The sequence below is a fragment of the Scyliorhinus canicula genome, chromosome 7 (genome assembly GCF_902713615.1).
Source record: "Scyliorhinus canicula chromosome 7, sScyCan1.1, whole genome shotgun sequence".
Classification (NCBI taxonomy): Eukaryota; Metazoa; Chordata; class Chondrichthyes; order Carcharhiniformes; family Scyliorhinidae; genus Scyliorhinus; species Scyliorhinus canicula.
This window is the reverse complement of record NC_052152.1, coordinates 208390581-208418273: the sequence shown is the minus strand read 5'-3', so window position 1 is coordinate 208418273 and position 27693 is coordinate 208390581. Positions and strand designations below refer to the sequence as shown.

General features: G+C 52.5%; 1 protein-coding gene across 5 annotated transcripts in view; it reads left to right on the top strand.

Moving 5' to 3' along the window:
- tox2 (TOX high mobility group box family member 2) overlaps positions 1-27693 on the top strand; it is a 236811-nt gene that overhangs the window by 2674 nt on the left and 206444 nt on the right. The window lies entirely within an intron of this gene.

Below are 27693 nucleotides of genomic sequence, written 5' to 3'. Positions count from 1 at the left end.
CCCCCACTAACCCTCCACAACCCCCATCCGCTAACTCTCCCCCCCCACTAACTCTCCCACACCCCCCATCTGCTAACTCTCCCCCCCCACTAACTCTCCCACACCCCCCATCCGCTAACTCTCCCCCCACTAACCCTCCCACCCCCCATCCGCTAACTCTCCCCCACTAACCCCCCCACACCCCATCCGCTAACTCTCCCCCACTAACCCTCCCACACCCCCATCCGCTAACTCTCCCCCACTAACCCTCCCACACCCCCCCATCCGCTAACTCTCCCCCCACTAACTCCCTCCCACCCCCCCATCCGCTAACTCTCCCCCACTTACTCTCCCACACCCCCATCCGCTAACTCTCCCCCACTAACCCTCCCACACCCCCCCATCCGCTAACTCTCCCCCCACTAACTCCCTCCCACCCCCCCATCCGCTATCTCTCCCCCACTTACTCTCCCACACCCCCATCCGCTAACTCTCCCCCCACTAACTCTCCCACACCCCCCATCCGCTAACTCTCCCCCCACTAACTCCCTCCCACCCCCCCATCCGCTAACTCTCCCCCCCACTAACCCTCCCAAACCCCCCATCCGCTAACTCTCCCCCCACTAACCCTCCCACCCCCCCATCCGCTAACTCTCCCCCCCACTAACCCTCCCACCCCCCATCCGCTAACTCTCCCCCCACTAACTCTCCCACACCCCATCAGCTAACACTCCCCCCCCATCCGCTAACTCTCCCCCCACTAACCCTCCCACCCCCCCATCCGCTAACTCTCCCCCCACTAACCCTCCCACACCCCCATCCACTAACTCTCCCCCCCACTAACCCTCCCACCCCCCCATTCGCTAACTCTCCTCCCATACGCTAACTCTCCCCCCCCCACTAACCCTCCCACCCCCCCATCCGCTAACTCTCCCCCCCACTAACCCTCCCACACCCCCATCCACTAACTCTCCTCCCCACTAACCCTCCCACACCCCCCATCCACTAACTCTCCCCCCCACTAACTGTCCCACATCCCATCCACTAACTCTCCTCCCATCCACTAACTCTCCCACACCCCCCCCATCCGCTAACTCTCCCCCCAGTAACTCTCCCACACCCCCCATCCGCTAACTCTCCCCCCCACTAACTCTCCCACACGCCGCCATCCGCTAACTCTCCCCCCACTAACCCTCCCACCCCCCATCCACTAACTCTCCTCCCCACTAACCCTCCCACACCCCCCATCCACTAACTCTCCCCCCACTAACTGTCCCACATCCCATCCACTAACTCTCCTCCCATCCACTAACTCTCCCACACCCCCATCCGCTAACTCTCCCCCCCCACTAACTCTCCCACACGCCGCCATCCGCTAACTCTCCCCCCACTAACTGTCCCACACCCCATCCGCTAACTCTCCCCCATCCACTAACTCTCCCACACCCCCCCATCCGCTAACTCTCCCCCCCACTAACTCTCCCACACCCCCCATCCGCTAACTCTCCCCCCATACGCTAACTCTCCCCCCCCACTAACTCTCCCACCCCCCCACTGAGTTTCAGTAACTGCCCATTAACCAGTGCAAACATCCATTGAAGACGTTGCCAAGGAGACCAGCCATATCACCACAAATCAAACAGGCTCAGGAATCAGAAACTATTAGCGAAGGTCAACAATCCTGTGACAAAGGGAGGTTAAGAAGAGACGATAAACCCAGATTATTCCTCAGTCTGTCAAGAATAGAACCAGTGGCATCAAAAGGAAATTATTCAGATATTGATTTCTTTAAAGATATCAGGAAAAATGTCTTTGGGTGGAGGATGATGAATGTTTGCAATAATATACTGGATGAAGCTGGTTACTCCAGGCCAAAGCTTTGGGTTATTCACCATATAATTAAACGCCAGCATTTACTCACTTTCTCTCATCACCAATTATTCTTCTGTCGCAGTCAATGACCCCATCCTGGTCAAATCTCCACACACCCACCCACCCACCCATTACACATACCCGCTCACAATCCACCCACCCACAACACTCATACCCGCTCACAATCCACCCACACACCCACCTACCCCCGCACACAAACATGCAGACTCCTACACCTATCACCCCACCCACACATACACCCGCATACAGAAACACACACACATATACACTCCAGTCCAGGGGTGATGTCAGACAGCATATCTGCACAGTAAGTGGTGACAAATCAGGAATCACACTCCGCAAACGTTAGTGAGGCTGCTGGGAAATTGAAACTGACAAACCTGTGGTTAGTGATGTTAGTGTTTTGCAATGGCTGACAGTATTATGCGTTATATAGCCAAGTCAGAGTAATGAAGGTAGCGACCAGCCAACATCTCATTTAATGGGAGCAAAGCCAGCAGGTCAGTGCCCCCCTCCTCTTCCTGTGTACACTTGCAGTTTCTCCTTAGCTCATTTAGAGCATATCTCCTGTCTTGGTCTCTATCTCCCTGTCTTGGTCTATATTTCCCACTCCTGGTCTATATCTCCTGTCTTGGTCTCTATCTCCCAGTCCTGGTCTATATTTCCCAGTCCTGGTCTATATCTCCCAGTCCTGGTCTCTATCTCCCAGTCCTGGTCTATATTTCCCAGTCCTGGTCTATATCTCCCAGTCCTGGTCTATATCTTCCAGTTCTGGTCTATACCTCCCAGCCCAGGTCTGTAATCCCAGTAATGGTCTATATCTTCCAGTTCTGGTCCATATCTCCCACTCCTGGTCTATATCTTCCAGTTCTGGTCTATAGCACCCAGTCCCGGTCTGTAATCCCAGTAATGGTCTATATCTTCCAGTTCTGGTCCATATCTCCCACTCCTGGTCTATATCTTCCAGTTCTGGTCTATATCTCACAGTCCCGGTCTATATCTCCCAGTAATGGTCTAAATCTTCCAGTTCTGGTCCATATCTCCCAGTCCTGGTCTATATCACCCAGTCCTGGTCTATATCTCCCAGTCCTGGTCTATATCTCCCAGTCCTGGTCTATATCTGCCAGTCCTGGTCTATATCACCCAGTCCTGGTCTATATCTCCCAGTCCTGGTCTATATCTCCCCGTCCTGGCCTATATCTCCCAGTCCTGGTCTATATCTCCCAGTCCTGGCCAATATCTCCCAGTCGTGGTCTATATCTCCCAGTCATGGTCTATATCTCCCCGTCCTGGTCTATATCTCCCAGTCCTGGTCTATATCTCCCAGTCCTGGCCAATATCTCCCAGTCCTGGTCTATATCTGCCAGTCCTGGTCTATATCTCCCAGTCCTGGTCTATATCTCCCAGTCCTGGTCTATATCTCCCAGTCCTGGTCTATATCTCCTTGTCCTGGTCTGTATCTCCCCGTTCTGGTCTATATCTCCCACACCTGGTCTATATCTCCCAGTCCTGGTCTATATCTCCCAGTCCTGGTTAATATCTCCCAGTTCTGGTCCCTAGCTCCCTATTGTAGTCTATATCTCCCAGCCCTGGTCGATATCTCCCAGTTCTGGTCTATATCTCCCAGTTCTGGTCTATATCTCCCAGTTCTGGTCTATATCTCCCCGTCCTGGTCTATATCTCCCAGTCCTGGTCTATATCTCCCAGTCCTGGCCTATATCTGCCTGTCCAGGTCTATATCTCCCAGTCCTGGTCCATATCTCCCAGTCCTGGTAAATATCTCCCAGTCCTGGCCAATATCTCCCAGTCGTGGTCTATATCTCCCAGTCCTGGTCTATATCTTCCAGTCCTGGTCTATATCTCCCAGTTATGGTCCATATCTCCCAGTCCTGGTCTATATCTCCGGGTCCTGGTCTATATCTCCCACAGCTGGTCTATAACTCCCAGTCCTGGTCTATATCTCCCAGTCCTGGTCTATAACTCCCAGTCCTGGTCTATATCTCCCAGTCCTGGTCTATAACTCCTAGTCCTGGTCTATATCTCCCATCCTGGTCTATATCTCCCAGTCCTGGTCTATATCTCCCAGTCCTGGTCTATATCTCCCAGTCGTAGTCTATATCTCCCACTCCTGGTCTATATCTCCCAGTCCTGGTCTATATCTCCCATCCTGGTTAATATCTCCCAGTTCTGGTCTATATCTCCCAGTCCTGGTCAATATCTTCCAGTTTCGGTCTATATTTCCCAGTCCTGGTCTGTATCTTCCAGTTCTGGTCTATATCTCCCAGTCCCTGTCTATATCTTCCAGTTCTGGTCTATATCTCCCAGTCACGGTCTATTTATCCGTAATGCCTATATCCTCCAGTTCTCCCACTCCTGGTCTATATCCCAGTCCTGGTCTATATCTCCTCCTGGTCTATCTCCCAGTCCTGGTCTATATCCCAGTCCTGGTCTATATTTCCCACTCCAGGTCGATATCTTCCAGTTCTGGTCTATATCTCCCAGTCCCGGTCTACATCTCCCAGTTCTGGTCTATATCTCCCAGTCCTGGTCTATATCTCCCAGTCCTGGTCTATATCTCCCAGTCCTGGTCTATATCTCCCACTGGTCTATCGCCCAGTCCTGTCTATATCTCCCAGTCCTGGTCTATATCTCCCAGTCCTGGTCATATCTCCCATCCTGGTCTATAACTCCCAGTCCTGGTCTATATCTCCCTTCCCGGTCTATATCTCCCAGTCCGGTCTATATCTCCCATCCTGGTCTATATCTCCCATCCTGGTCTATATCTCCCTCCTGGTCTATATCTCCCAATCCTGGTCTATATCTCCCAGTCCTGGTCTATATCTCCCATCCTGGTCTATATCTCCCCTCCTGGTCTATATCTCCCACTCCTGGTCTATATCTCCCAGTCCTGGTCTATCTCCCAGTTCCTGGTCTCTATCTCCCAGTCCTGGTCTATATCTCCCAGTCCTGGTCTATATCTCCCATCCTGTCTATATCTCCCAGTCTGGTCTATAGTCCCCTCCTGGTCTATATCTCCCACTCCTGTCTATATCCCCTCCTGCTCCTATATCTTCATCTCTCTATCTCCCTACTCTATCTCACTTCTCTCCCAGTCCTGGTCTATATCTCCCCATCCTGGTCTATATCTCCCAGTCTGGTCTATATCTCCCACCTTCTATATCTCCCATCCGCTATATCTCCCACTCCGGTCTATATCTCCCAGTCCTGGTCTATATCTCCCAGTCCTGGTCTATATCTCCCACTCCTGGTCTATATCTCCCACTCCTGGTCTATATCTCCCAGTCCTGGTCTATATCTCCCAGTCCTGGTCTATATCTCCCATCCTGGTCTATATCTCCCAGTCCTGGTCTATATCTCCCAGTCCTGGTCTATATATCCCAGTCCTGGTCTATATCTCCCAGTGCTGGTCTATATCTCCCAGTCCTGGTCTATAGATCCTAGTCCTGGTCTATATCTCCCCGTTATGGTCTATATCTCCCAGTCCTGGTCTATATCTCCCAGTCCTGGTCTATATCTCCCAGTCCTGGTCTAAATATCCCAGTCCTGGTCTATATCTCCCAGTCCTGGTCTATATCTCCCAGTCCTGTCTATACTCCCAGTCCTGGTCTATATCTCCCAGTCCTGGTCTATATCTCCCGTCCTGGTCTATATCTCCCATCCTGGTCTATATCTCCCATCCTGGTCTATATCTCCCAGTCCTGGTCTATATCTTCCATCCTGGTCTATATCTCCCAGTCCTGGTCTATATCTCCCAGTCTGTGGTCTATATCTCCCAGTCCCTTGGTCTATATCATCCTAGCTCCTGGTCTATATGTACTAGTTATGTGTCCCATCTACCTATTTATGTGATATATCTCCCAGTCCTGGTAATATCTCCCCAGTCAGGTTCTATATTCCCAGTCCTGGCCAATATCTCCCATTCGTGGTCTATACCTCCCAGTCTGGTCTATAATCGTCCAGGTCCTAGGTCTATATCTCCCAGGTACTGGTCTATATCTCCAGGGTCGCTGGTCTATATCTCCCAGTCCTGGTCCTATATCTCCCACTCCTGGTCTAATTCTCCATCCTGGTCCTATAATCTCCCACTCCTGGGTCTATATCTCCCAGTCCCTGGTCTATATCTCCCAGTCCTGGTCTATATCTCCCAGTCCTGGTCTATATCTCCCAGTCCTGGTCTATATCTCCCATCCTGGTCTATATCTCCCAGTCCTGGTCTATATCTCCCACTCCTGGTCTATATCTCCCACTCCTGGTCTATATCTCCCAGTCCTGGTCTATATCTCCCAGTCCTGGTCTATATCTCCCAGTTCTGGTCTATATCTCCCACACCTAGTCTATATCTCCCAGTCCTCGTCTATATCTCCCACTCCTGGTCTATATCTCCCAGTCCTGGTCTATATCTCCCAGTTCTGGTCTATGTCTCCCAGTCCTGGTCAATATCTTCCAGTTTCGGTCTATATTTCCCAGTCCTGGTCTGTATCTTCCAGTTCTGGTCTATATCTCCCAGTCCCTGTCTATATCTTCCAGTTCTGGTCTATATTCGCCCAGTCACGGTCTATATATCCGAGTAATGGTCTATATCCTCCAGTTCCCCCTCTGGTCTATATCTCCCGTCCTGGTCTATATCTCCCAGTCCTGGTCTATATCTCCCAGTCCTGGTCTATATCTCCCAGTCCTGGTCTATATCACCCAGTCCTGGTCTATATCTCCCAGTCCTGGTCTAAATCTCTCAGCCCTGGTCTACATCTCCCAGTGCTGGTCTATATCTCCCAGTCCTGGTATATAGATCGTAGTCCTGGTCTATATCTCCCCATTATGGTCTATATCTCCCAGTTATGGTCTATATCTCCGACGCCTGGTATATATCTCCCACAGCTAGTCTATATCTCCTAGTCCTGGTCTATATCTCATAGTTCTGGTCTATATCTCCTAGTCCTGGTCTATATCTCCTAGTTCTGGTCTATAATATCCCAGTTCTGATTTATATCCAGTCCTGGTCTATATCTCCCAGTTGTAGTCTATATCTCCCAGTCCTGGTCTATATCTCCCAGTTCTTTTCTAAATATCCCAGTCGTGGTCTATATCTCCCACAGCTGGTCTATATCTCCCAGTCGTAGTCTATATCTCCCACACCTGGTCTATATCTCCCACACCTGGTCTATATCTCCCAGTCTTGGTCTATATCTCCCAGTCCTGGTCTATATCTCCCAGTTCTGGTCTATATCTCCCAGTCCTGGTCTATATCTCCCAGTCCTGGTCTATACCTCTCAGTCCTGGTCTATATCTCCCAGTCGTGGTCTATATCTCCCAGTCGTGGTTATATCTCCCAGTCCTGGTCTATATCTCCCAGTCCTGGTCTATATCTCCCACACCTGGTCTATATCTCCCAGTTCTGGTCTATATCTCCCAGTCCTGGTCTATATCTCCCAGTCCTGGTCTATATCTCTCAGTCCTGGTCTATATCTCCCAGTCGTGGTCTATATCTCCCAGTCGTGGTTATATCTCCCAGTCCTGGTCTATATCTCCCAGTCCTGGTCTATATCTCCCACACCTGGTCTATATCTCCCAGTCCTGGTCTATATCTCCCAAACCTGGTCTATATCTCCCAGTTCTGGTCTATATCTCCCACGCCTGGTCTATATCTCCCACACCTGGTCTATATCTCCCAGTTCTGGTCTATATCTCCCAGTCCTGGTCTATATCTCCCAGTCCTGGTCTATATCTCCCACACCTGGTCTATATCTCCCAGTTCTGGTCTATATATCCCAGTCCTGGTCTATATCTCCCAAACCTGGTCTATATCTCCCAGTTCTGGTCTATATCTCCCAGTTCTGGTCTATATCTCCCAGTTCTGGTCTATATCTCCCAGTCCTGGTCTATATCTCCCAGTTCTGGTCTATATCTCCCAGTCCTGGTCTATATCTCCCAGTCCTGGTCTATATCTCCCAGTCCTGGTCTATATCTCCCAGTCCTGGTCTATATCTCCCAGTCCTGGTCTATATCTCCCAGTCCTGGTCTATATCTCCCAGTCCTGGTCTATATCTCCCAGTCCTGGTCTATATCTCTCAGTCCTGGTCTATATCTCCCAGTCGTGGTCTATATCTCCTAGTCCTGGTCTATATCTCCCAGTCCTGGTCTATATCTCCCACACCTGGTCTATATCTCCCAGTTCTGGTCTATATCTCCCAGTCCTGGTCTATATCTCCCAGTCCTGGTCTATATCTCCCAGTCCTGGTCTATATCTCCCAGTCGTGGTCTATATCTCCTAGTCCTGGTCTATATCTCCCTGTCCTGGTCTATATCTCCCACACCTGGTCTATATCTCCCAGTCCTGGTCTATATCTCCCAGTCCTGGTCTATATCTCCCAGTCCTGGTCTAAATCTCCCAGTCCTGGTCTATATCTCCCAGTCCTGGTCTATATCTCCCAGTCCTGGTCTATATCTCTCAGTCCTGGTCTATATCTCCCAGTCGTGGTCTATATCTCCTAGTCCTGGTCTATATCTCCCAGTCCTGGTCTATATCTCCCACACCTGGTCTATATCTCCCAGTTCTGGTCTATATCTCCCAGTCCTGGTCTATATCTCCCAGTCCTGGTCTATATCTCCCAGTAATGGTCTATATCTCCCAGTCCTGGTCTATATCTCCCACAGCTGGTCTATATCTCCCAGTCCTGGTCTATATCTCCCAGTAATGGTCTATATCTCCCAGTCCTGGTCTATATCTCCCAGTCCTGGTCTATATCTCCCAGTCCTGGTCTATATCTCCCAGTCCTGGTCTATATCTCCCACACCTGGTCTATATCTCCCAGTCCTGGTCTATATCTCCCAGTCCTGGTCTATATCTCCCAGGCCTGGTCTATATCTCCGAGTGTGTAGGGCCCCAATCCATCTGCTCTGATGGCCTGCTGCTGTGATGTCAACACTCGCCAAACCACAGTCTATCCTGAGGCAATGCGTTATTAAACAAGATATTATTGATAATGTTCACCGCACAACAGCTAATTATGTGCCAAATACATGTAAAAATTTAATTAAAATGTAATTAAATTTAAATGATCTGTTTTTTCCAGTGTATGGAACAGCTGCGCTTAGTAATTGAAGTCAATCTGAATGTTTTTTCATCTTCTGTCTCTGTTGGTGTTTGTTTTCTGAAAATTAACATTCTGCATTTCCCTCTCCTTCAATAATTAACATCGAGATTCTGTCTTTATTACTTTCAACCATTTAACAAGTGTCTCCAGCACTATTGGCTTCTGTTTACAAGTGCAGTCATTTGTTCGCTGTGAACTACCAACTCATTTAAAACCCATTTAACCATCCCACAGCAGGCAGATTAGCGAGTGCAATAGGGTTTAACCATCGATTCCTTACCGTGCAGAAAGAGGCCCTTCAGCCCATCAAGACTGCACCGACCCTCTGAAAGAACACACTGCCTTGGCCCACTCCCTCGCCCTAACCCCGTGCCCCAACTCGCCTGCACACCTTTGGACTGTGGGAGGAAACCGGAGCACCCGGAGGAAACCCAGCCAGACATGGGGAGAACGTGCAGACTCCGCACAGACAGTGACCCGAGGCCGGAATTGAAGCTGGGTCCTTGGAGCTGTGATGCAGCAGTGCTAACCACTGTGCCACCCCAAGCTGAAAGAAAATGCTCCTGATGATAAAAAACAGTAAAACATGCTGCACTGTCAAGGGTCAGTACTGAGGGGGTGCCGCACTGTCAGAGGGTCAGTACTGAGGGAGTGCCGCACTGTCAAGGGTCAGTACTGAGGGAGTGCTGCACTGTCAGAGGGTCAGTACTGAGGGAGTGCCGCACTGTCAGAGGGTCAGTACTGAGGGAGTGCTGCACTGTCAGAGGGTCAGCACTGAGGGAGAGCTGCACTGTCAGAGGGTCAGTACTGAGGGAGTGCTGCACAGTCAGAGTGTCAGTACTGAGGGAGTGCCGCACTGTCAGAGAGTCAGTACTGAGGGAGTGCCGCACTGTCAGAGGGTCAGTACTGAGGGAGTGCAGCACTGTCAGAGGGTCAGCACTGAGGGAGAGCTGCACTGTCAGAGGGTCAGTGCTGAGGGAGTGCCGCACTGTCAGAGGGTCAGTACTGAGGGAGTGCTGCACTGTCAGAGGGTCAGTGCTGAGGGAGTGCCGCACTGTCAGAGGGTCAGTACTGAGGGAGTGCTGCACTGTCAGAGGGTCAGTACTGAGGGAGTGCTGCACTGTCAGAGGGTCAGTACTGAGGGAGTGCTGCACTGTCAGAGGGTCAGTACTGGGGGGGTGCTGCACTGTCAGAGGGTCAGTGCTGAGGGAGTGCTGCACTGTCAGAGAGCCGGTACTGAGGGAGTGCTGCACTGTTAGAGGGTCAGTACTGAGGGAGTGCCGCACTGTCAGAGGGTCAGTACTGAGGGGGTGCTGCACTGTCAGAGGGTCAGTGCTGAAGGAGTGCCGCACTGTCAGAGGGTCAGTACTGAGGGAGTGCTGCACTGTCAGAGGGTCAGTACTGAGGGAGTGCTGCACTGTCAGAGTGTCAGTACTGAGGGAGTGCCGCACTGTCAGAGAGTCAGTACTGAGGGAGTGTTGCACTGTCAGAGGGTCAGTACTGAGGGAGTGCCGCACTGTCAGAGGGTCTGTACTGAGGGAGTGCCGCACTGTCAGAGGGTCAGTACTGAGGGAGTGCCGCACTATCAGAGGGTCAGTACTGAGGGAGTGCCGCACTGTCAGAGGGTCAGTACTGAGGGAGTGCCACACTGTCACAGGGTCAGCACTGAGGGAGTGCCGCACTGTCAGAGGGTCAGTACTGAGGGAGTGCCGCACTGTCAGAGGGTCAGTACTGAGGGAGTGCCACACTGTCACAGGGTCAGCACTGAGAGAGTGCCGCACTGTCAGAGGGTCAGTACTGAGGGAGTGCCGCACTGTCAGAGGGTCAGTACTGACGCAGTGCCGCACTGTCAGAGGGTCAGTACTGAGGGAGTGCTGCACTGTCAGAGGGTCAGTACTGAGGGAGTGCTGCACTGTCAGAGGGTCAGTACTGAGGGAGTGCCGCACTGTCAGAGGGTCAGTACTGAGGGAGTGCTGCGCTGTCAGAGGGTCAGTACTGAGGGAGTGCTGCACTGTCAGAGGGTCAGTACTGAGGGAGCGCTGCACTGTCAGAGGGTCAGTACTGAGGGAGCTCCGCACTGTCAGAGGGTCAGTACTGAGGGAGTGCTGCACTGTCAGAGGGTCAGTATTGAGGGAGTGCCGCACTGTCAGAGGGTCAGTACTGAGGGAGTGCCGCACTGTCAGAGGGTCAGTACTGAGGGAGTGCCGCACTGTCAGAGGGTCAGTACTGAGGGAATGCCGCACTGTCAGAGGGTCAGTACTGAGGGAGTGCTGCACTGTCAGAGGGTCAGTACTGAGGGAGTGCTGCACTGTCAGAGGGTCAGTACTGAGGGAGTGCCGCACTGTCAGAGGGTCAGTACTGAGGGAGTGCTGCGCTGTCAGAGGGTCAGTACTGAGGGAGTGCTGCACTGTCAGAGGGTCAGTACTGAGGGAGTGCCGCACTGTCAGAGGGTCAGTACTGAGGGAGCTCCGCACTGTCAGAGGGTCAGTACTGAGGGAGTGCTGCACTGTCAGAGGGTCAGTATTGAGGGAGTGCTGCACTGTCAGAGGGTCAGTACTGAGGGAGTGCCGCACTGTCAGAGGGTCAGTACTGAGGGAGTGCTGCACTGTCAGAGGGTCAGTACTGAGGGAGTGCTGCACTGTCAGAGGGTCAGTACTGAGGGAGTGCCGCACTGTCAGAGGGTCAGTACTGAGGGAATGCCGCACTGTCAGAGGGTCAGTACTGAGGGAGTGCTGCACTGTCAGAGGGTCAGTACTGAGGGAGTGCCGCACTGTCAGAGGATCAGTACTGAGGCTGTGGCATAGTGGTATTGTCACTGGACTAGTTGTCAGAGACCCAGAGCAATGCTCTGTGGACCTGGATTCGAATCACACCAAGGCAGCTGATGGAAATTAAACTCGGTAGAAGAAAATCTGGAATTAAAAGTCTCATGACAACCATGAAACCCTTGTTGTAAAAACCCATCTGGTTCAGTAATGTCCTTTAGGGACGGAAATCTGGCCTACATGTGACTCTTTTTGTATCCCCGCTCTCTCTCTCAGCAGCCACGGCTCTGTGTCCGAATTTTAAATACCACAAGTGAACCTCGCAGCCGATAATTTCTCCCGTGGGAGGCGGAACATCCCTGGAGACTCGAGAATTGGCGGGTCGGGACCATTAATGATATGCCGATGTCGTTTACTGTCCCAATTTACATGCCCCCGCTGGTGTGGGGCGTGGAATGCGTTCACACCGCTGTCGAGGTATCGGAGCACGGCATTCCCTTGGCTGCCTGGCCCAGGCCTCGATTTCTAACTCAGACATGATTCTCCGGCGTTTCCTGATTGCAGGGTTGATGGTCGGAGAACCCCACCCACCGTATTTCAGGTGAAACATTAAACTGGGACCCCACCTGCCCTCTCCGGTGGATGTAAAAGATCTCATCGTACCAACTGATGGTGGGAATTCGTGTCTCCTGGGTGTTTGTGCCTCAAACGATATTACTGAGTGTTCTGGCAATTACTGTATCGTTCCTTGTGGCCGTCTGTTGTGGGCAAGGTGGCTGCCGTGTTTCCCTACATTACCACAACTTCAAATATACTCCAATCGCTGTGAAATGCTTTGGTCCATCCTGAGGTCAATGTCGGTGATGAGGAAATGCAAGTTCTTTGTTCTTGTTGCTATTCAGCAGCCGTGTGACCTCCTTGTGAGCTGCACACAATAGCAAACTGAATTCTGCTGCAAGTGTGTAACAATCCAGAACCTTCCATCACTGCAATGCCTGTCTTAGCATCTCTCCAGAATGTTCTTGCAGTTGCTGTTCACACTCCTTCCCCTATAACCAATAACAGGAGCTCCAGTCGTACCAGTGGATCCACCCTTCAGCTGACCAGTGGGACATGTTGAGACAGAGCCCAGGATCAGGGGCAGGGGAGCACTCCGTGTCACTGTCGCTGAATGGCAACACATCCAGACACCTCCACCCAGTGACTGCACATGTCAGAAAGTATACTTTCCCCACCTTACACAGACAGGTTGAGTAGGAGGCTTCAAGCCACAATGGTACATGACAGTTTAGCTGGCCTGGATTATAAGAGGCCCTCAATGCTGTCATTTCGATTTTGAGAATCACCCAGCATTATAGTGACAGATTTCACACTTCCAAACTGAAGAACATAGGGGCAGAAGTTGACCATTCAGCCCGTCGAGCCTCCTCAGTCAATACAATTGTGCCTCATCAGACACTTCATTGCCTTTCACACTGACTAACTGGATAATCCTTTACATTATTGTTAATCAGAAATCTATCAATCTCTGCTTTAAGTATATTCAATGACTAGCTTCACCAGTCCGGGAGGATTCCAAAGATTCACAACCCTGTGTGTGAATTCGAGGGGTGGGAATCTCCGGGAATCAGCGGGGCGGGCAGAAACGGCGCAGTGGAGTGGTGTGAACCTCTCCGGCATTGGGCCGTCCCCTGAAGGTGAGGAATCCTCCCCACCTTCAGGGGCTAGGCTGGCGCCGGAGTGGTTTGTGCCCCGCCGGCCGGCGTGGAAGGCCTTTGGCGCTGCGCCAGCTGAGGCCGAAGGGACTCCGCCGGCCGGCACCGGTCCGCGCATGCGCGGGAGTGTCAGCGGCTGCTGACGACGTCCCCGCGCATGCGCGGGGGGGGGGGGGGGTTCACCTTTGCGCTGGTCATTGCGGAGGCCTACACGGCTGGCACGTAGGAATAGAGTGCCCCCATGGCACAGGCCTGCCCGCGGATCGGGAGGCCCCAATCGCAGGCCAGGCCACTGTGGGGGCACTCCCCGGGGCCAGATCGCACCCCCCAGGGCCAGATCGCACCCCCCAGGGCCAGGTCACCCCCCCCCCCCCCCCGGACCCCGGGGCCCACCCACGCCGCCTGGTCCTACCGGTAAGGGACCTAGTCCAATTTGTGCCGGCGCGACCTGCATAGAATGAGCGGGACTTCGGCCCATCGTGGGTCGGAGAATCGCCCGGGGGAGCCGCTGACTGGCGCGGCGCGATTCCCCCCCCCCCCCCCCCCCCCCCCCCCCCCCCCGTGAAATCTCCGGTGCCGGAGAATTCGGCAGCTGGCGGGGGCGGGATTCATGCTGGCCCCCCCCCCCCCCCCCAGCGATTCCCCGACCCGGCCGGGGGGGGGGGGAGAGAGAATCACACCCCTGATGACTGCATTGTAACTAATGGCATGAGCCACACGCTTAAGTTCTAAAGTTCTGATGCATTCACAGAACAGAAACTGGTCATTTTTGCCAATCCACGTCAGCGTTTACACAGCCATATTACTCACTTTGTCTAACCCCGGGAGCAACAAGATTTCTATTTCAAAAAATAGACCTTTTGGATTATATCTGAATAAACCAATGCTGGATCAATACATAACCATACAGACCAGCCAGTATCAGCTTCAATAACAACCCTTTTGACCCTCTTATTACTGGCAGTACAGAAAGAGTTCATCAAACGTCTCAAAAAAGCTGATAATTTTTTTTAAAAATTTTTAAATTTTAGAGTACCCAATTCATTTTTCCAATTAAGGGGTAATTTAGCGTGGCCAATCCACCTAACCAGCACATCTTTGGGTTGTTGGGGTGAAACCCACACAGACATGGGGAGAATGTGCAAACTCCACACGGACAGTGACCCAGGATAGGGATTCGAACCTGGATCCTCAGCGCCGTAGGCAGCAATGCTAACCACTGTGCCACCGTGCTGCCCTAAAAAGCTGATAAATTGAGCAATGCAGGTAAATGGCGTGAGCATTACTGCCCCCTATAATAATAATAATCTTTATTATTGTCACAAGTAGGCTCACATTAACACTGCAATGAAGTTACTGTGAAAATCCCCTAGTCACCACATTCCGGCGCCTGTTCGGGTCACAGAGGGAGAATTCAGAATGTCCAATTCACCTAACCTGCACGTCTTTGGACTGTGGGAGGAAACCAGAGCACCCGGAGGAAAACCCACGCAGACGCGGGGAGAACATGGAGACTCCGCACAGACTGGAGACTCCGCACAGACAGTGACCCGAACCCGGGAATCGAACCCGGGACCATCGCGCTGTGAAGCAACAGTGCTAACCACTGTGCTACCACGATAGATTATTATACAACGATGCAAGATTGAAGGTGGTTGTTGGGGTGGGGGGAAGGGAAGTAAAGGGAGGAAAAGATCTATCAGAGTAAAACTGTGGTTATTTGAACTAGTCGTCTGTCACACACTCAAATAACATAATTCAACAAGTAGCAAGTAAGTTTTGAATACAAATTCCTCTTGATAACACTGCCTTATGGATACTTGCATGGATCATTTAACTGGAAACCATTAAATGCTGAAGGCTGTTAACCACCTACATGTATACGCAGCTGTAGATATTCAATAAAGAAGCACCTTTTAAACACCAGAACTTGGTGATTCATATTCCAGGACCACACACTCACAATAATGAAACTGATGTGTTTTTAATACCTTTCACTTTGGGACTCTGGTGTCAGAGTTTATAGCAACAGAAACTGGAGTGTATCTTCTCTCTGTGCAGACGCCGAGTGTTTCAGGTATTCTCTCTTTCTAACACAAAACATTAACTTTTCTCTTTTCCGACGCTGTCACGTGGGTCTTGTTACATTGGCTGCCCTTGTGGTCACAGGAAGCAGGTGTGGTTTCTCTAACAGTGAGGAGACCAACAGAACGGTTTGTCAGCTGAGAGGTCAGGGTGTGTCCCCTCGTGCTCACACTGGGGGACGCTGTGCTAGACGGCAGCGATTTCAAACTCAGAGGAGGATGCTCGGCACCTGTCCTTTGTTCACAGGTGATAAAGATGTTTTGCAGAGTTAATTCTCCCAGCACCTAGTCAGTCTCTTCCAGTGTGTCTGAGGGATGGGACTGGTGATTCTCTTCGCCCATGAACAATAACGGCCCCAGAATCGGTGCCAATACCCACTATAGATATAGTTGGCACGTTTTGGAAGGAGCTGTAAAGTGCCCACCGATTTTAGCCATTGGGATCCATTTAATATGTGACCCAGTCTCCTGTGGTGTAACGAGGACCGTGATTGCCATTTTAGCTGGAGAATGGGCGGAGGCTCACCCTGCTCACTCTGGGCAGTTCCAAGGGCGATGGAGGAGATCCAGCCAACATGTCAAATTGTTCCGGTGGTCGCAGCCTGGAAGAGGAGGAGTGACTACAAAAGTAATCTGGCCTCCTGCATGTTGCCGAAGGACCCCGACCTGCGTCCGCAGCTCCTGCCCGATTCCCAGGGCACAATGTGGGGAGCTGCACCAGGAGGCACGATTTTCCCACCGCGTCACGCCCGGCGTGGGTGAATCCAGGGAAATCCCCAAATAGGGTTCCGTGTCGGACGCAAAACCTCGCGCGAGTCACCTGGCTCATGGCACCCGCTGCAGTCTGGATCAGGCCCTCGCTGCGCGTGATCCAGATAATGATATTTAATTGAGCCATTAGGTTGTTTTAAGTATCCAGACTCTCTATTCACCTGGGAGTCACCGGCCGGGCCTGCGCGGCTCCAACCTGTTTAGCACCTGTTGCCACAACCATAGGCTAGGCATAATCACACCCCAGGGAGGGGGTGGTCTCACAGGCCACTGGAGCCCCATGGGTGGTCAGTTTCAGGGCAGGGTAGCACCCTGGCACTCTCCCTGGCACCTGGGTACCTTGGCACAGCCAGCCTGGCACCCTGGAAGTGCCAACTAGGCACCCTGGCAGTGCCAACCTGGTGCTGAAGGGTGGCACTGCAAGAGTGCCAGGTTGGCACTGCCAGGCTGCCCAGGTTGGCACTGCCAGGGTGCCAGGCTGGAAGTCTCGCGGTGTACCTGGTGGCCAGGTTGGCACTGCAAAGAGTCTGGGCCTGGGGTGCATGCCCATCAAAGGAGGAGTGAGGGCTATTTAAGGGGGTGAAGAAAGGTTTGGGGGTGGTGAGGGGGTAGTCCTGAAAGGGGGGTTGCCCAGATCGGCACAGCTTTTCACAATTCCACCCAGATGTGTGAGGGGCTGGTGCAGGAAAATCTGTCCGAGTGTGGTCTCGACGGTGAGTAACCCTCCGCAGTCCAAACGTCAATCTCAGCATTGCAGCCGCCCAGAAAGACCCTGCCAAACACGCGCAAAACCTGACCTGGAATGTTTTCTGGTGAATCACGCCCTGCAGCTCACCTGATTCACCCAGGAGTAAATAAAGAGGACGAGACACTTCAGCCTCACCAATCTGCTCCGCCATTCAATTGGACCATGGCTGATTTGTAACATATAACTGTTGGAAGCAGATCAGTCACTGGGGCTCTCAAACATCAAAAGGTCATTTGAAATCCAATCTTCCTTAAATTCGTGCACAGCAACCATTGGTATGGTCCATCCGTCCAAACTATCTGATTGGCTCTGATACCTTCAGTTCCATTCTGTATATTTAACTGGTTCTGGTTGAGTATTGCTGAAAAAAGAGACATGCTGTCAAAGCTTTTTGACTTGCACTTATCAGAACATCTCCCAGGAAATTACCAATTGTAAAGGGGACGGCAATTTACACTTCGGATTGGTTGGCAAGCGGACTCTGATTGGCGGATGCATTGTCATGGAGATGAATCAGGGAACAGATAACTTTTGCTTCAATTCAAACCAGGCAGGTTGACTCTGGTCAAGGCATTGCTGTGAGGAATGAACCCGGGAATGGCTGAACCCCAAGCTTTTGTTTCGTCGAAAAGGTTCTTTCAGTGTGCAAGGAACAGAGCCCTGTGCGTAGATCCAAGTAAACAGTCCTCAATATTCCACAAACCAGCCAATAATTCTCGTAAGCCTGAAATGACCATCTTGCCCCTCTGCCTCAGAAATCTGCTCCAATACGGCCTCTAGACGTCAACTCCAGCCAAGCACATTTTGTTTATGAATTTTGCAGCTGGCATGAGAGGCCATGCCACTCTGAGCAGGCAGTCTGCCGCCCAGACTTTACCACCTGACCAATTTACAGACATGATTCGCAAATCTTTTCTCACCTGACCTCGAAGATCGTGCAGTTTGCAACAACAATTGGAGAAGGACAAAGAGGAATGATCCCTGTCTGATTTTTACCCAGCAATACTGAGGGCAAGTTGGGCGTTTGTGTGTGTGTGTGTTTGTGTGTGTGTGTGTGTTTGTGTGTGTGTGTGTCCGTCAAGCCATTGAGCAGCTTAAACTCACAGGGGGGTTTCTGGCAAAAGATCACCCCCCTCAAAACACATCGCACCCTGCTGAAGCTCCGGCAGAGTGAACTCTCCAAGTGGAGGACATGACGTGGCAGCTTTCAAGATACAGAGAGGGGAACTTCCACATTAGCAATTCACTCCTCCTCAGAGTGGAGCTTAAATTGAAGGCTCTGCTCCCTCAAACAACAGCGGCCACAATGCAACCAAACAGCAGCAGATGGGGCCAACATGGTGACTGTGCCCCTCCCCCAACTCTCGGCTCATTGACTCCAATTCTCCAAACTCTGCAAAGTTTTTTATCAATTCTCTCTGACTTACCCAGCTGTTCCAATAGCCAGTCAACGCCATAAAGCCAGCTGCTCTTTGTTTAAAAGTTTTTATAGTATCATATACAAACAAACAGCCCTGTACCTCCTGTTAACACAAATGACTATGATTAATATTACTGGGTAAACCAGCCATCATTTCCCTGTCAGTGCTCAAAACAAATCTCAATTTATATCCTACAGAACTGAATAAAACAAATGCCAGATACTCACATTAAAACACAGATACATCAATGATGCTGTTTGTTCTCACACCACGGGTAGCCTTGGCCTGATAGTTGTCCACAAGTGTACAATGAAGCAAAGGCTTATTGTCTGACAGGTGAGTCCTTTTTGACCTCTGGCCTTAAACCTCACTCTGTGTCAGATTGGCTCAGTTGGCATCACTCTCACTTCTGGTTCAGAAGGTCATGAGTTCACACCCCACGCCACAGACTTGACTAAAACAATTAAGGCTGATATACACAAGGCAGCAGCGAGGGAGCCCCACAGGAGTGAGGGAGTGCAGCACTGTCAGAGGGTCAGTACTGAGGGAGTGCAGCACTGTCAGAGGGTCAGTACTGAGGGAGTGCCGCACTGTCAGAGGGTCAGTACTGAGGGAGTGCCGCACTGTCAGAGGGTCAGTACTGAGGGAGTGCAGCACTGTCAGAGGGTCAGTACTGAGGGAGTGCCGCACTGTCAGAGGGTCAGTACTGAGGGAGTGCAGCACTGTCAGAGGGTCAGTACTGAGGGAGTGCTGCACTGTCAGAGGGTCAGTACTGAGGGAGTGCCGCACTGTCAGAGGGTCAGTACTGAGGGAGTGCTGCACTGTCAGAGGGTCAGTACTGAGGGAGTGCCGCACTGTCAGAGGGTCAGTACTGAGGGAGCGCTGCACTGTCAGAGGGTCAGTACTGAGGGAGTGCTGCACTGTCAGAGGGTCAGTACTGAGGGAGCGCTGCACTGTCAGTGGGTCAGTACTGAGGGAGTGCTGCACTGTCAGAGGGTCAGTACTGAGGGAGTGCCGCACTGTCAGTGGGTCAGTACTGAGGGAGTGCTGCACTGTCAGAGGGTCAGTACTGAGGGAGTGCGGCACTGTCAGAGGGTCAGTACTGAGGGAGTGCCGCACTGTCAGAGGGTCAGTACTGAGGGAGTGCTGCACTGTCAGAGGGTCAGTACTGAGGGAGTGCTGCACTGTCAGAGGGTCAGTACTGAGGGAGTGCCGCACTGTCAGAGGGTCAGTACTGAGGGAGTGCCGCACTGTCAGAGGGTCAGTACTGAGGGAGCGCCGCACTGTCAGAGGGTCAGTACTGAGGGAGTGCTGCACTGTCAGAGGGTCAGTACTGAGGGAGTGCCGCACAGTCAGAGGGTCAGTACTGAGGGAGTGCCGCACTGTCAGAGGGTCAGTGCTGAGGGAGTGCCGCACTGTCAGAGGGTCAGTACTGAGGGAGTGCCACACTGTCAGAGGGTCAGTACTGAGGGAGTGCCGCACTGTCAGAGGGTCAGTGCTGAGGGAGTGCCGCACTGTCAGAGGGTCAGTACTGAGGGAGTGCCACACTGTCAGAGGGTCAGTACTGAGGGAGTGCCGCACTGTCAGAGGGTCAGTGCTGAGGGAGTGCTGCACTGTCAGAGGGTCAGTACTGAGGGAGTGCCGCACTGTCAGAGGGTCAGTACTGAGGGAGTGCCGCACTGTCAGAGAATCAGTACTGAGGGAGTGCCGCACTGTCAGAGGGTCAGTACTGAGGGAGTGCCGCACTGTCAGAGAGTCAGTACTGAGGGAGTGCCGCACTGTCAGAGGGTCAGTACTGAGGGAGTGCTGCACTGTCAGAGGGTCAGTACTGAGGGAATGCCGCACTGTCAGAGGGTCAGTACTGAGGGAGTGCCGCACTGTCAGAGGGTCAGTACTGAGGGAGTGCTGCACTGTCAGAGGGTCAGTACTGAGGGAGTGCCGCACTGTCAGAGGGTCAGTACTGAGGGAGTGCTGCACTGTCAGAGGGTCAGTACTGAGGGAGTGCCGCACTGTCAGAGGGTCAGTACTGAGGGAGTGCTGCACTGTCAGAGGGTCAGTACTGAGAGAGTGCCGCACTGTCAGAGGGTCAGTACTGAGGGAGTGCTGCACTGTCAGAGGGTCAGTACTGAGGGAGTGCCGCACTGTCAGAGGGTCAGTGCTGAGGGAGTGCCGCACTGTCAGAGGGTCAGTACTGAGGGAGTGCTGCACTGTCAGACAGTCAGTGCTGAGGGAGTGCCGCACTGTCAGAGGGTCAGTACTGACGGAGTGCTGCACTGTCAATATTTGGTGCATCAGGACAGTGAATACATTTTCAAAAAAGTACTTCATTGGCTGTAAGGTACTTTGAGATGTCTGAAGGTTGTTAAACGTGCTAACGAAATGTAAACTCTTTCTTTCTTCAAACAGTAGGAGATTTCTGGATGAGGCGCAGCTTATGGAGCTCAGGGGGTGCAGTGTGAGGGTGTAGAGTCTAAAATTGAAAACGCCACAAAGTAAGGTTCTGGCAGAGTTGGAGAGTTGGGCTGTGGAGACGGAGAGTGTGTCAGAGCAGGGATTGAGCATTCTTTGTGAGGACTGAATATCGCCTTTTGGTAAGGCATTTGGCAAGGTCTCACATGGCATGAAAAGATCAGTCTTCATCTGGGAAACAGGAGGAGCGGGTGAGTTCGATCCAAAATTGGCTCAGTGGCAGATAACAAAGGTTGATGGTCGAAGAATGCTTTAGTGAAGGAACCAGTCGCCAGTGTGTTCCACTGGACTCCGAGTTGGGGCCCGCTCTTTGTTTATATATTAATGATTTAGACATAAATGTGGGAGGCACGATTGGGAAATTTGCAGATGGCACGGGAATTGCCGTGTAATTGACAGTGAAGAGGATAGTTGTCAACTCCAGAATATCAATGGTTTGGTTGACTGGGTGGAAAAGTGGCAAACGGAATACAATCCGGAAAAGTGTGATGTAATGCATTTGGAGAGGACAAACACAGCAAGAGGAATACTCAACAAACGGAAAGATATTGAGAGGAGTTGAGGAAATGAGAGATCTTGGCGTGCATGTCCACAGATCCTTGAAGGTGGCAGGACAGGTGGAGAAGGTGGTGAAGAAAGCAGATGGAATGTTTTCCTTTATTGGGCGAGGGATTGAATACAGCAGCAAGGGATGGAATGATGGAACTGTGCGAAACACTGGCTAGGCCACAGCTGGAGCTTTGTGTGCAGTCCTGGTCACCACATCACAGGAAGGATATAATTGCTCTGGAGAGAGTGAAGAGAGAGATTTACAAGAATGTGGTCAGAGCTGGAAAATTGCAGCTATGAAGAGAGATTGCACAGGCTGGGGATGTTTCCCTTCGAGCAGAGGAGGCGGAGGGGGTGACTAAATTGCAGTGTATGAGATAAATAGTGACCCCAATCTGATAGAGAGCTTATTGAGGGGCAACATATTGATGAGAAATGGGATAGACCCTTGAGGCACAGCGGAGGCTGTCAATATGTGAGCATCATTGGTAAAACTGTCATTTAGCGCCTGTCTTATTTGCTCTTGAGGTGGTGGTGGGCCTTCGACCTAAAGCAGTTGCAGCTTGTGGGGAGCAGGTACCCCAGAACGTTGTTAGGTCAGAAATTCCAGGGTCTTGACACAACGATGATGAAACAATCCCAATATATTTTGAAATTGGAATGGTTTGTGAATCAGAGTGTGCGGCTATTCCCAATGCACCTGCTGCCCTAATCCTTGTCGGTGGTCAGGATTGGGGGGTTTTGGGTTAACAAGTAGAATGGGCATCAGATATGATCGGTGCCATGGAGGTAGATCGCGAAGGGACAGCTGTTTGATCTGATCGACTGTGTTTGGAGAGATAAAGTGCCATAGTCACAGCTGGTGAGGGAAATGTTTGGGGAGAATAGAATCTAGGCTGCTGGCAATGCCAAGAGTAGGGTGAAGGAAGGGTGGGGTGCACAAATTTACCAGACACCATTCAAAGAGCTTACTAGCGTCAGGAACGGGAACAGGCCACCCACCTGTTTGAGTTTGTCCCGCTATTCAGTAAGATCACAGCTAATATTAGCCTGAGCTCCATTTTGCTGCATTACCCCCACATCCCTTCATCCCGTTAGTGCCTAAACGTCTAATCATCTCTGTCATAGAGACAGAAGGAGGCCATTCAGCCCATTGTATTGGATATACTCAATGGCTGACCATCCCAGGCTCTCTGGGACAGAGAATACCAAAAGGTTCACCGTCCTCTGAGTGGAGGCATCCTTCCTCAGCTGAGTGCTAAGTGGCTGACCCTTTATTTGGGACTGTGGGCTAGGTTTTCCTGTGGCGGTGGGACCCTGACCTTGAGACCAAATTGGGATCCTGAGAACAAATCTGCCCACAGTCTCTGGGAGGTGGTTTCCTAAATTGGGGTTCATGGAGGGCGGGCAGGAAAGAGGGTGAAAGTGGAAAAGCCAAGGGCAAAGGTTTTAGTGACGGAGGGGAGGGTGGGGCGGGGAGGTAGCGATAATGCTGGGTAATTATGTGAAAATGAAGATATGTTTGATATAAATGTCGACAGGAAGATAGTGTGACCTGAAGCACAAAGTTTGCAATTGCATGAAAGTCAATACTAGGCAATTGATTTGGTGTTTGTTAGCGATGATAAAATCCCACAGTTACTGATCGCAGAAACGCTACAGCGCATGATCTTAACCACCATAATGAAATCCAAAGTGACTCCCTGAAGATCACATTCTAATTATAATATATACTGTAATTATAATGCATACCTTTGATTAAATAGCTTTGAAAAACGTGTTGCTCGCTCCATTGTACTGAAGCTGACAGGCAGCAACTGTGTTGGGAATGGCTGAGGTTGTGTGTTGGGGTTCCCACTCTGATATGTGGGAACGTTTTCCAGTATTTGACACTGGGCGCGTGGACCATCAATTTCTTCCATCGCCTCCTTTTTAACTGTTAGCTTCCAAGAAGTAGGGCCGGGCACAGGTACCAGCTCAATTTGCTCGCCCGAGTGATCATTCTTAATATATATCAGCCTCGGCGGTATTTCAACCTCTCCCTGTTTTCCTATTTCTCCCTGGCTCTGTACATATCTATCTGTTTGATTGAAAAGATTGAAATTCCTACCGCAGTGGCAAACTTCTATTTCCCTCTCACCTTTGAGTCAAAGAGCTCGAGGTACAAGTCGCACTTCAAAGATCAGCAAAAAATCCAGACCTGCGCTCCCAGAGCAGTACTGAGGGAGTGCTGCACTGTCAGAAGGTCAGTACTGAGGGAGCGCCACACTGTCAGAGGGTCAGTACTGAGGGAGTGCTGCACTGTCAGAGGGTCAGTACTGAGGGAGTGCCGCACTGTGAGAGGGTCAGTGCTGAGGGAGTGCCGCACTGTCAGAGGGTCAGTACTGATGGAGTGCCGCACTGTCAGAGGGTCAGTACTGAGGGAGTGCCGCACTGTGAGAGGGTCAGTGCTGAGGGAGTGCCGCACTGTCAGAGGGTCAGTACTGAGGGAGTGCTGCACTGTCAGAGGGTCAGTACTGAGGGAGTGCCGCACTGTCAGAGGGTCAGTACTGATGGAGTGCTGCACTGCCAGAGGGTCAGTACTGAGGGAGTGCTGCACTGTCAGAGGGTCAGTACTGATGGAGTGCTGCACTGCCAGAGGGTCAGTACTGAGGGAGTGCTGCACTGTCAGAGGGTCAGTACTGAGGGAGTGCTGCACTGTCAGAGGGTCAGTACTGAGGGAGTGCTGCACTGTCAGAGGGTCAGTACTGAGGGAGTGCTGCACTGTCAGAGGGTCAGTACTGAGGGAGTGCCGCACTGTCAGAGGGTCAGTACTGAGGGAGTGCCGCACTGTCAGAGGGTCAGTACTGAGGGAGTGCTGCACTGTCAGAGGGTCAGTACTGAGGGAGCGCTGCACTGTCAGAGGGTCAGTACTGAGGGAGTGCCGCACTGTCAGAGGGTCAGTACTGAGGGAGTGCCGCACTGTCAGAGGGTCAGTACTGAGGGAGTGCTGCACTGTCAGAGGGTCAGTACTGAGGGAGTGCCGCACTGTCAGAGGGTCAGTACTGAGGGAGTGCTGTACTGTCAGAGGGTCAGTACTGAGGGAGTGCTGCACTGTCAGAGGGTCAGTACTGAGGGAGTGCCGCACTGTCAGAGGGTCAGTACTGAGGGAGTGCTGCACTGTCAGAGGGTCAGTACTGAGGGAGTGCCGCACTGTCAGAGGGTCAGTACTGAGGGAGTGCTGCACTGTCAGAGGGTCAGTACTGAGGGAGTGCCGCACTGTCAGAGGGTCAGTACTGAGGGAGCGCTGCACTGTCAGAGGGTCAGTACTGAGGGAGTGCTGCACTGTCAGAGGGTCAGTACTGAGGGAGTGCTGCACTGTCAGAGGGTCAGTACTGAGGGAGTGCTGCACTGTCAGAGGGTCAGTACTGAGGGAGTGTCGCACTGTCAGAGGGTCAGTACTGAGGGAGTGCTGCACTGTCAGAGGGTCAGTACTGAGGGAGTGCCGCACTGTCAGAGGGTCAGTACTGAGGGAGTGCCGCACTGTCAGAGGGTCAGTACTGAGGGAGTGCCGCACTGTCAGAGGGTCAGTACTGAGGGAGTGCCGCACTGTCAGAGGGTCAGTACTGAGGGAGTGCTGCACTGTCAGAGGGTCAGTACTGAGGGAGTGCTGCACTGTCAGAGGGTCAGTACTGAGGGAGTGCTGCACTGTCAGAGGGTCAGTACTGAGGGAGTGCTGCACTGTCACAGATCAGTACTGAGGGAGCGCCGCGCTGTCAGAGGGTCAGTACTGAGGGAGTGCTGCACTGTCACAGATCAGTACTGAGGGAGCGCCGCGCTGTCAGAGGGTCAGTACTGAGGGAGTGCTGCACTGTCAAAGGGTCAGTACTGAGGGAGTGCCGCACTGTCAGAGGGTCAGTACTGAGGGAGTGCTGCACTGTCAGAGGGTCAGTACTGAGGGAGTGCCGCACTGTCAGAGGGTCAGTACTGAGGGAGTGCTGCACTGTCACAGATCAGTACTGAGGGAGCGCCGCGCTGTCAGAGGGTCAGTACTGAGGGAGTGCTGCACTGTCAAAGGGTCAGTACTGAGGGAGTGCTGCACTGTCAGAGGGTCAGTACTGAGGGAGTGCTGCACTGTCAGAGGGTCAGTACTGAGGGAGCGCCGCGCTGTCAGAGGGTCAGTACTGAGGGAGTGCTGCACTGTCAAAGGGTCAGTACTGAGGGAGTGCCGTACTGTCAGAGGGTCAGTACTGAGGGAGTGCTGCACTGTCAGAGGGTCAGCACTGAGGGAGTGCTGCACTGTCAGAGGGTCAGTACTGAGGGAGTGCTGCACTGTCAGAGGGTCAGTACTGAGGGAGTGCTGCACTGTCAGAGGGTCAGTAATGAGGGAGTGCCGCACTGTCAGAGGGTCAGTACTGAGGGAGTGCTGCACTGTCAGAGGGTCAGTACTGAGGGAGTGCTGCACTGTCAGAGGGTCAGTACTGAGGGAGTGCTGCACTGTCAGAGGGTCAGTACTGAGGGAGCGCCGCGCTGTCAGAGGGTCAGTACTGAGGGAGTGCTGCACTGTCAGAGGGTCAGTACTGAGGGAGTGCCGTACTGTCAGAGGGTCAGTACTGAGGGAGTGCTGCACTGTCAGAGGGTCAGCACTGAGGGAGTGCTGCACTGTCAGAGGGTCAGTACTGAGGGAGTGCTGCACTGTCAGAGGGTCAGCACTGAGGGAGTGCTGCACTGTCAGAGGGTCAGTACTGAGGGAGTGCTGCACTATCAGAGGGTCAGTACTGAGGGAGTGCTGCACTGTCAGAGGGTCAGTAATGAGGGAGTGCCGCACTGTCAGAGGGTCAGTACTGAGGGAGTGCTGCACTGTCAGAGGGTCAGTACTGAGGGAGTGCTGCACTGTCAGAGGGTCAGTACTGAGGGAGTGCCGCACTGTCAGAGGGTCAGTACTGAGGGTGCTGCACTGTCACAGATCAGTACTGAGGGAGTGCTGCATTGTCAGAGGGTCAGTACTGAGGGAGTGCTGCACTGTCAGAGTGTAAGTACTGAGGGAGTGCCGCACTGTCAGAGGGTCAGTACTGAGGGAGTGCCGCACTGTCAGAGGGTCAGTACTGAGGGAGTGCTGCACTGTCAGAGGGTCAGTACTGAGAGAGTGCTGCACTGTCAGAGGGTCAGTACTGAGGGAGTGCTGCACTGTCAGAGGGTCAGTACTGAGGGAGTGCTGCACTGTCAGAGGGTCAGTACTGAGGGAGTGCCGCACTGTCAGAGGGGTCAGTACTGAGGGAGCGCTGCACTGTCAGAGGGTCAGTACTGAGGGAGTGCTGCACTGTCAGAGGGTCAGTACTGAGGGAGTGCTGCACTGTCAGAGGGTCAGTACTGAGGGAGTGCTGCACTGTCAGAGGGTCAGTACTGAGGGAGTGTCGCACTGTCAGAGGGTCAGTACTGAGGGAGTGCTGCACTGTCAGAGGGTCAGTACTGAGGGAGTGCCGCACTGTCAGAGGGTCAGTACTGAGGGAGTGCCGCACTGTCAGAGGGTCAGTACTGAGGGAGTGCCGCACTGTCAGAGGGTCAGTACTGAGGGAGTGCCGCACTGTCAGAGGGTCAGTACTGAGGGAGTGCTGCACTGTCAGAGGGTCAGTACTGAGGGAGTGCTGCACTGTCAGAGGGTCAGTACTGAGGGAGTGCTGCACTGTCAGAGGGTCAGTACTGAGGGAGTGCTGCACTGTCACAGATCAGTACTGAGGGAGCGCCGCGCTGTCAGAGGGTCAGTACTGAGGAGTGCTGCACTGTCACAGATCAGTACTGAGGGAGCGCCGCGCTGTCAGAGGGTCAGTACTGAGGGAGTGCTGCACTGTCAAAGGGTCAGTACTGAGGGAGTGCCGCACTGTCAGAGGGTCAGTACTGAGGGAGTGCTGCACTGTCAGAGGGTCAGTACTGAGGGAGTGCCGCACTGTCAGAGGGTCAGTACTGAGGGAGTGCTGCACTGTCACAGATCAGTACTGAGGGAGCGCCGCGCTGTCAGAGGGTCAGTACTGAGGGAGTGCTGCACTGTCAAAGGGTCAGTACTGAGGGAGTGCTGCACTGTCAGAGGGTCAGTACTGAGGGAGTGCTGCACTGTCAGAGGGTCAGTACTGAGGGAGCGCCGCGCTGTCAGAGGGTCAGTACTGAGGGAGTGCTGCACTGTCAAAGGGTCAGTACTGAGGGAGTGCCGTAC